The sequence below is a fragment of the Brienomyrus brachyistius genome, chromosome 7 (genome assembly GCF_023856365.1).
Source record: "Brienomyrus brachyistius isolate T26 chromosome 7, BBRACH_0.4, whole genome shotgun sequence".
Lineage (NCBI taxonomy): Eukaryota > Metazoa > Chordata > Actinopteri > Osteoglossiformes > Mormyridae > Brienomyrus > Brienomyrus brachyistius.
Genome location: NC_064539.1, coordinates 4239338 through 4249445, shown reverse-complemented (window position 1 = coordinate 4249445; position 10108 = coordinate 4239338). Strand labels below are relative to the sequence as shown.

At 47.2% G+C, this 10108-nt stretch overlaps 1 long non-coding RNA gene across 1 annotated transcript; it reads right to left on the bottom strand.

The window, feature by feature from the left end:
• Positions 1-3065: 3065 nt before the first annotated feature.
• On the bottom strand, positions 3066-6886 carry LOC125746751 (uncharacterized). The gene is made up of 3 exons (XR_007399042.1): positions 6574-6886; positions 4709-4837; positions 3066-4465 (listed from the first exon to the last, which is right to left on the bottom strand). It is a non-coding gene; the product is annotated as an uncharacterized LOC125746751 (long non-coding RNA).
• Positions 6887-10108: the final 3222 nt, after the last annotated feature.

The window sequence follows — 10108 nt, the reverse complement described above, 5'->3', positions numbered from 1 at the left end:
AAGACAACAACGACTCCAGCTGATCATTATGCCGCTTGACATCATGCGTGTGCGGAATCACTCAGTCGTCACTCCGTTCCTCCCATCTAATTGCTTAATTGTCTGTGTGGGTTGCTGATCGCCATCTGCACCTGTTTCTCTGTGCTGCATAAACACAGGTGTAACACACACTCTGCAGGACAGTCGGTTCATTCCCCACCTAAGTTTTCTGGATTTACACCACGCATTTAAAAAAAAAAGAAAAAAGAAGTTTTTGTTTTGGAATTGTTGTTGGTGAGCGGGTTCTCCCAAACATCCAAAAGTCCTGCTTGACAGAAAACTGTACCGCTATGCCTGAATCGGCCTTTGTGAGGCAGCCATGTTGAGATGGGCTGGGGGGGGGGGGGGTGGGGGCAAGCAAAAAAAAAAAAAAAAAACAAGAAAGACGTTTAATCGGAACTTTTGTCTGCTCTCTGCAGATCCGTCCCGCAGAAAGGGGCAGATCCGTCTCCCACGCAGGAAACGCTTTCATCCGCAGCTGACAGCTTTTGTCCGCAGTGGATTCGCCGTTTCACCCAATAGCAGCTGCCAATCGGCTCCGGGTGTAAAAGTGCCCATTTTCTTGGTTCGGTCTCTCGCCATCTTCCAGGTGTAAAAAAAAAAAATGGCAGAAACGTCATTGGGCTTTCCGCTAAAGTGCTAATCCGACAGCTCTGCGGTCACGTGGTGCTGCAGTCAGGGGGGGTCGGTGCTGTGCCCGTGGAGGGCCCTGTTATTCTTTCCGGAAAGGACCCAGGGCTCCCGATTGTCCTGGGATGCTTCATCCCATCCCAGGCTCCACATTTACATCCTTTGGGGGGTTGGGGATTGACAGTATGACAGTACAACAGTTTCGAAAGACAGTTTGATTATTTATATTATTTAGAACCTGGAGTAACTTGCCACCCCCTCACTCCTCTCTCTCTCTCTCTCTCTCTCTCAGTGGTAAGTTATCCCAGCTGTCCTGGAGTGTTGTGCAAGGTGAAGAAAAAAAATGTGGGGGTGGGGGGGGGTGGTTAGAGGAGAGAGGCGGACTGGGGGAAGGAAACAGGCCTGATTATCCAAATACAGTCATTAAAGGGGAAATGTGTTTTTGGATCTGTCAGGATGATTAATGGCAGAGAGCAAATCCTCACAAATGCTCTTGTTTAGTCTAACTGGCAGACACGATTCTGTCCGCTGATTTATGGCATGAGGCTGTGGTGTGGCGTGGAGAGCAGAGGAGAAGCGGGGGGGGGGGGGCGAGGGGGGGGGGCGGTGTTGTGGTGAAAGAACATTACCGCATAGGAGGTGGGAATCTGAAATGCGCGGGAGGAGCACACTGACCCTCACATGCTTCTGCACTGAGTTAGAACAGACCAGCTCCAGCAGGGGGGCGGGGGGGGGGGGGGGCTGGCCAGCAGAGGGCAATTTGAGCAGGGTGCAGCCTGGCCCTTAAAAATAAGTCTGCCACAGCGTAAAAATAAAATGACAGAGGAACGGTGAAAGGTCCGCTTTCAGAGCACGTTCACATCCGGGTTTCCGGTGACGCGGGGGTGCGTTAATCTAATGGGTCTATTTATCTGCCTCCAATGCATCCAAGAGACGATCCTCTAGGATAATTAACGTGCCACTAAATTGTATCCTAAGCCTCCATGGTCTTGCTGGCCGAAAAAACAAAAACGACTCCGACTTTGCTCATTTGTCACAACCTTTTAATGCCCTCCCCACAAAGCAGGTACAAATGAAAGTGTCCAAACCAATCAGGCGGCCAGCGTCAGCACCTCATAGATAGTGCCAGGGGGTGCATGGGGGGGGGGGTGTGGGGGTGTGGTACAGGCCATCCTGATTCTCTCACTGGTGCTGTGCACTGTATTACTTGTCAGGCCCATTTGCTCCAGTTGCAGTAAATTCAGCACATTAGCGACGGTTACGGGCAGCGCGGGGGGGGGGGCGTCGTTATGTGGTTAACATTGCCTTTGCCTTGACTTCTTCAGCCTTTTTGTTGCCGTTGCTCATACACACACACACACACACACACACACACACATGGGTCCTGGCAGATCACTTTCATTCTGCTAGTAAACTTCATATTACAAGCTGCCCCCCCCCCATTTTCACTGTGGGGAGGGTGATGAGATTAACGACATGGACAGTTTATGATGACAGGGATATCCAGAGGCTGACGTCATGGTGCAGACTGGACACCGTGCATGCTGGGAACAGACCACTGTGCGGCTCCTGCGTCTTTCGATCCGTCCGTGAGAAACACAACCCAGTTTTAATTCTGTTTTGATTTGGTGCGTCACCCAAGGAGCCTGGTTCCTTTACAGAATGTCACCTCCCCGGGGTCTGGCGAGGTTTATTGTACGCATAGCTTATTCTGTGCTCCATTAAGTGCCAGTGGAGAGCTTCTCGCTTTCCGATTTATCACCCTGCCAGGGCTGTGACTACCAGCTAAACGGATGTGAAATTATAAGCCGACTGACACCCTGTGCTAGATAACGTCCCCTCAAGGGTTAATCGGTGATGAACGAACAACTTCACGAAAAATAAACTTAATAAACTATAAATCCGCAGCCACACCCCCGCCTCCACATACCTTGACCATAATTCATTATGTCTAACGCAGTCAGGAATAGTAACTCGATAACTCAGCAAACTTTATATGAACTGTAACCAATAAATCAAACATGTAAGATGGATGATGACGAGAAAGTGATTCGACTCCCTGGATGAAGTGAAGACAGAACATGGGGATGAACAGGGACCCACTGGGATACGAACGACAAACATGGATATGGACAGCGGCTGGTATATTTAAGGAAAGATCAAAATGTTGCGGCTTTATACCCTCAGAGGGTTTTTCGTTTCAGCAAAAACTTATATATATAATAAAAACCTATATAGCAATAAACTTTATTCGTGTTTAATAGAAGGCAGCAAGGTGGCTCAGTGGGTAAAACTGATGCCTCTCAGCACCACATTTGGAGATTTAGGTCCTGCTTCAACCTTGAAATACCTTTTTATTTATTTAGCAGCCTGCTAACTAAAGAGCCTGCTGGTGATATCATTCTGTCGAGCCTGGAGTTCGAACCCACAACCTTTCTGATCACAGGTAAAGCGTCTGAGCCCTCTGGGTAAAGATCACAGACCGGTACCCCATTGGCTGAACCACACCCAGGACAGACGGGACAGCAGAAAAATCATTTTATGAATAAATTCATAAGAATGCATCATTAGTCCTACAAGCGACGGGACAATATTAATAAAAACGGGGGCAGTCGAACCGACACCCCCGACCTCGTTTTTCAATAATAAAATAAAAGGTGCCAGCTGGGTTAAAAGCCCCCCCAGCGTCCGCAGAGAGAGAACACAGATCACAGGTTAAGTGCCTGTCTCTGCTGAAAGCACGTCTCATTCAGTATATAAAGCTTATAAATGAGACAGAGGTGAGTCAAGCCCGATATAATAACAGAAAAAATAGAGGCAAATAGGAAGGGGGGGGGGCTGGTGTACAATTAGGTTCCTCGGGGGCCAAATGTAAGAGAATACATTTTAATTAGCAGCTGATTAACACCTGAAACACCAGGTGAGGTGACTTCTGTAGAGCAATTAAAGAGCAAAAGCAGGCGTGCTTCTCAGCCCTGGAGAACCGGCAAGGCTGGGTTACACCCCTGGGTTCCAATCACAGGTGTGTGAGGTCGGGATCACAAATCGCCACGGCGACAATTGCATGCTGTATATTTTTATATTTAGCTGCTTAGCTAAAACTTCCATCCAAAGCAAACACAACTGTACTGTATTCATCATTTTTTGAATGATTTCGTTACAGCTGGAGGTTTTTCCAGGAGTAATTCAAGATAATTACCTCATTGACGAATACTCCTGGGACTTTGATTGGAAACCTATGAGTGCATGATCACGATGTTTCCTCCTGCCCTTTGGCCTCCCAAAAAAACAGCCAGATGTACGTTAAAGGGAGTCCAAACCAGACAGGTGTGCAAAGAGTGGAACTAAATTGGTTGTAATTAACTGACTGCCCGTCGGGAATTGATTTGGGAATTGTTTCACCTCGGCGTGAAAAACATCTAGGAAAATCTGCACAAGAAAGTAGAGAAATAACTGCTTGTAGAGTTTCTCAGCTGTAGAACATGACGTTAGGTACTCAAGACCGGATAAGCAGTTATGGAGGACGGTTCCAGGCCGCCTCTGCATTAGCAGTTTGGCCAGACGTACGTAGATAGCTTCTGGGAGCAAGGCAACATCTGTAAGAGATTGTTTACCCACGATGATATTAACCTGGGACAGTTTCCATTGTAGGATCCCAGCGGTACCCTGGTAGGAGATTGTTAAAATAATCACAGGCAATACGGACCCCTGTGACAACCTCACCACTTGCAGGATGTTCTCCTGGATTTGGCGTCCATGATGCTTTTCACTCGACATCAAGGCTCCCCTTGAAAACCTGGCACAGATATTAGGCAAGTAAATAAAAAGAGAAACAGTCATTTGTCTGAATAATGGTACCTCAACCATGCCAAGATTTCTATATTTATTGTGATCTATTCTGTCTTAACATAAGTGCTTCATCCTAGCAGAAAAGCAGACTCCTTCACACTGGGTGCCCTACGTAGCTAAATGCTCTTTATTCATCTTGAATGTTTCTCAGAAGTACAATAATAGTGCTTCTCCTGACATCTGAACTTACAGGTTCCAATATCAAAAGGAGGAGTGTCTTCAGCTTGATGACATCACTCAGCAAGATCCATCAGGTGGGAGCAGGTTGTACCACTGAGGGAACCAATCAGATGCGCCCAAGTGAGAGTGGCCGTGGCATCTGAAAACCATAGAGACAGAGCAAGAGTGGAGAAGGGAAGCTGTCTGTAAGAGTATATAAAACCTGTCCTTCTTTAATATTTACAAGTATTTCCAGTGGATTACACGCCTTCTGCTGGTATGGAGATCCACCAAACAAACAGGATTTTTTAAAAATCATTTTTCAACATTCTTTAATTATCTTCGCCGCCGTAACATGAAGAGCGTCTCCATCATTATTAAAATGGCCCGAAGCTGAGCTGCTCCCCAGCCTCCTTACTTCCAGGACACACCCCAAACCACAACTCCAAACCCATAAAAAAACAGCAGCACATACAGTTATCATCAGTTGGGCCCCCTTTTCAGTTGGGGGGGGGGGTGGTGCTTTCGGGATGCTGTCAGTTTCCACAGAAAGCCTCTGGCCGGGTCCCTCCGATATTAATGACAATAATAATATATCTGGCCACACTAATTGCGGGGGAGGTGAAGGGGTGCGGGGCACACAGTTTCCAGCTCTCCTGTAATAACTCTTCGGGAAAGAACATGAATCACCACTGCCTCCCTACCCCCCCCCCCTAAAGAGGGCAGGCTAATAAATGGTGAACAGCTGCAGAACCTGCTGATTTATTTCACGGGGCCTGCTGGAGAGGCCGTATATTCTGCTTTCATCCTCCCCGTGCCTTTTATCTCCGTGCCGCTCTGTTCGGAGTCACCGGCGACACCCCTTCCCTGCTATTCGCTTCCCCCCGCCCCCCCCCCCCCCCCCAAAAGCCGGGCGGAAGAAAGTGCATGAGGGGACACTTTTATTTACCCAAACTTGTTGTTATATACGAGCGTGCAGCAGGCACACACAGACACGCACACACAGGCAGACGCGCGGCTGTAAATCTCGCTGGGAGGAGAGCGCAGGCCGGCAGCCATATGGAAAAGTTATGCGAAGCTGGCGGAGGGACGGATGGATGTGGAGAGAGGGATGGAGCTTGGGAAAGAGAGAGAGCGAACGAGAGGGAGAGGAGACGAATCGAGAGGCTGAGTGTTTACATAACCCGGCTGAAAATAGACATTCACCAGTAGCTCTGCACGTCTCGCGCTGATGGCGGCGGCAGGAGAGAAGATCCATCCCAGAAAACGATGGCCGCGTTTTGGAATGGGGGGGGTGGGGGGGGGAATCAAAGTGGGACGTCACATACAACAGGAGAAACTGGAAGTGCTTAGTAAACAAAGAGGGGCCATGGAGGGGAGAGGCTGGAGTTAGTGGAAGAACAGAAAAAAAGGCAGGGTGGGGGGACAGGGTGACTGGACAGCATCCCTTATGTCTTGAGGGCTGGCCAGCTGCAGGCCCCTTTGGTAGCCCCCCCCCCCACCTCCGGCCCCTTGTCTGCATGTTTAGGGCCATGATTAATGACCTAAAGGCCCAGGTCCCCCTCCCAACACCCTGTTCCCCCCCCACCACTAATGTCATCCACGCCACTGGCTGTCAGGCTAATGGACGTGGGCAGACAGGGAGCCCCCAGCCCTGCCCCCCCCGCAACCCATAACGACAGCCTAAAACTCTTCATTTCCTGACACTCACAGACAGCAATTGCACACCCCCACCGTTACAGAACAGACACTCGAGGTGTCACTTCTCGGGAATCGTTGGCGGGGTGCGTTTACATGTGTGTGTGTGTGTGCGCATTGCGCGAGATTCGGGCCACATCGTGTGAGAGAGTGAAGGAAAGAGGGAGAGCAGAAGAGGGAGGGAGAGAGGGAGAGCACCTCTTGCATGTGCACCGTTCCCAGCCTGTCAGAGCGCTGTCAGCCAGTGATTTATGGTCGCGAGTCTCCAGCCCTTCTTCACTGCCAGTTCAGTATTGTTACAACTGACAGCTAATGAGGCCTGACATGCTTTCAAGCAGAGCACTTAACGGGGCTCCGCTCTCCTCCACTCACAGCCTCCATTTTCCTCCTTTCTCTTCTATCCTCTCTCTTTTTTTCTTTCTTCCAGAAGCAGCAGTGCTGAGAATGACTGCCACCGTCGCCGCCGCCGCTCATGGGACAAACACGCGGAGGAATAGGCGTGTCACGCAAATGCGCTGTGGAGTCGCTGGCACGTCACCCAGTTAGGGAGGAAGTGGACACCTTCGGGCTCCCAGACGACATGCTATGAACAGAGGGAGGCTTCCTGGGACTGCGTTAAACCGAACTGAGCTTACAGATCGGTGTGCTCGGTGTACTGAGACTAACTTATATTGTCATGAAGCAACACTTAAGTGTGTTACACTGTGCCAAATCCACAAATAGTTGTATTACACTGTGTTGTGTCTACAGTTTGGAATGCTACACTATGGAGTGTTACACTATATTGTGTCTACACTCCAGAGTGTTATACTTTGCTTTGTGCTTTGGTGTATTACACTGTATTTTATTTATACTTTGGAATATTACACTGTATTTTGTCTGCACTGTGGAGTGTCACACTGTGGTGTGTCTACAGTCTGCAGTGTTTCACTGTGCGGAAGCCAAAATTAGGTGTGTTATACTGTTTTGTGCTATACTGTACTATATTCTATAACTGTACTGTACATATACAGTAATCTATATTTTGGAGTGGTACACTGTAGTGAATCTACATTTTGGAGTGGTATACTGTATTGTGTTACTCAATGTTTTATATCTAAATTCCGAATCTATACGTTGGTCTGTACACTTTGAAATGTTACACTGTATTCTGTAACACTGTTCTGAATTCATCTCTTACTCTTCCCTGCATTTCAGCCATTTCAGAACTGAACTGTGTAACAATCGCGCGCTGCTGTACAATTATGCAGACACCCGATGGAGAAACGCAGGCATCCCAGAGGCCCCGACCACAGAGTGACAGCAGGAACTCAGGAAGTGGTCATGATTTAAGATGGGCCCGGCCGGGAGCTCTGGGTGGCCCTTCCAGTGAAAACAGGGCGAGCACACACACGCATTCATTAAGAAGCGCAGGCGGCTGAACGCCGATCCCGGTTATTATTACTGCCGCGGGTCGGGTGTTCGCAGCTCCGACCGCAGAGCGCGGCTGCTTCTGAACTGAAAACAGGCTTCAACGAACCTTTCTTTTCCTCCACCCCCCCTCTCGCCAGACCCGGCACTATAATCACTAACAGAGTGCGCTGGCAGCTTCAGCCCCCCCCCCGCCTTAACCCCCCCATCCCTTGTCAGCCATGATTAATGGCGGTCCGGTCTGGTGCAGCTTACGTTGCCAGTTTCAGCATTGTTCCCTCGGTACTAAATGAACTCTGACAGACTCCCCCCCCCCCTCCGTTCTTTTTTCTTTAATTGTGCCGCTGAAACTTGCTACAGCGGCACCTATCTGCCAGAAGTCGCGCAGTTAATCTAAAACATCGCTGAAAGTTAAGTGGTTTTAAATAGACCTACTTCCGAAAGGGAAGTGAGGTAGACACTATCACTTAAGAATCATAATTTATCTGTCTCGCTTCTTTTTAAATCCTAAAATAGACAATTAAAATACTCTGCCGTGGCATCCGTTTTTAGGCTGTAAATGATGTGCAAGTTCCGCATATTAAGTGTTGAAATTACCAAATAGAATGTAAATACCAGCCAATGTGTGTTTATTGTTTCACTTTAAAGATGTTACTTGTTACCAGCTTATTCAAACCAGCGGCAGAACAGCAGATCGACTTAACCTGGCACATACGTGGCCATGTGAAAACGTGTAATGGTGATGCGTGACGTTGCAGTAATGGACTGCATATTATTACAACAGCCATTAGCTAATTAATTTTATATATAGACATATATACACAGTATATAATACAAAATAAAACAATATAGCTGCCATTGCTATGCCCCAGTGATGAAACATCCTCAGATTGATTAGTTTATTTCCTTCTAAAGTCGCTTTACCTGGAAAGCGTTTCCGTTTTGGAAACATTGAGAGTATTGGGGGGTTATTTTTTATCATTGTGTTGTCTTTGTCGCCATCTATTGGTAGAGTGAGTTTCCGGAACTTGGCATAAACATTTCCCCAGTACCCGCTGGATGGCGTTGCAGACTCACATCTCCAGCGTTATCAGCTACAGCTACTTGTGCGCTTGCGTGCTCCCACGGCGTTCACTTGTTCCCACGTCGTTAAGTGAATTAGTTGCTACCCATAGTGTGTACGCGTATTTTTATGGACTGGAGACCTAGATAAGGATATTTTGTGGCTACAGGGACAGGCCATGGAACACAGTGTTTCACAATTAAGTCACTCCATCTACTATGCTTCTTAAAGAATGACACATTCGGTCAGTATATAATAAGAGTATTATGGGATTATAAATTATCTTTGAAGAAACATTTTAAAAACAACATCCTATTTTAACCAGATGACTAAAGAGGTTAAGTTATATGTATTTGCAATTTCATGGGCAATTTAAGCTTGTGGGTGTGAACATATCTTATGGGCTTTCCTGCACAGAACCACAAACACAATCCATAACATTAATGTAATGCTTAAATGTTATTAAATCAGGTAGTATGGTGGTGTAGTGGTCTCACACCTTTTAAGTTGTGGGATGAAAACCTCACCCTGGCTTTGGTGTGTGGACTTTCTCACACTCAAGGACACTTTACAATACAGACAGATACAATGCAATGCAATAAAGTAACAGCAACAGCAAAACATCAATGAGAATATTACGTATTGGTAGAGACATAATAGCATTCCTGAAATAAATGAGTTTTCAACTGGAGCTTGAAGATGTTAACAGACTTCACCTTTCGCAGACGGCGAGGAAGTGCATTCCAGAACATAGGTACCGTGACACTGAACGCCCTGCCACCCATAGAGGATAATCTGAATTTAAGTACAGGAATAAGGTTGGAGCCCAAGCATATTGGTGTGTGGGATGGAGTGTAAGGAAGAAGAAGATCAGACAGATATTGAAGGGCAAGTCCATGGAGGGTTTTGTGGGCGATCAGTAACATTTTAGATTTTATTCTACCAACGATGAAGAAAGGAAGAGATGCGAAGGTTTTTCTCGAATGTGTAAGTATACGGGCAGCAGAGTTCTGAACATACTCTAGTCTGTTGAGAAGTTTGGATGTGAGGCCAGAGTGCAATACATTACAGTATTGAGGATTGTTTTTATTGTAGGAAAAAAAATATGCTGGGATTTATTAAACCCTATGGGTATCAGTGCAAACCAGCGATGACCACAGACGACCATAACTGGTTGTCATTCAGAACTAGTAGCCCTCAAACTCTGAAAACTGCAAATGTGCAGGACAGTCACAAAGACTTAGCTTTGTGACAAAAGTC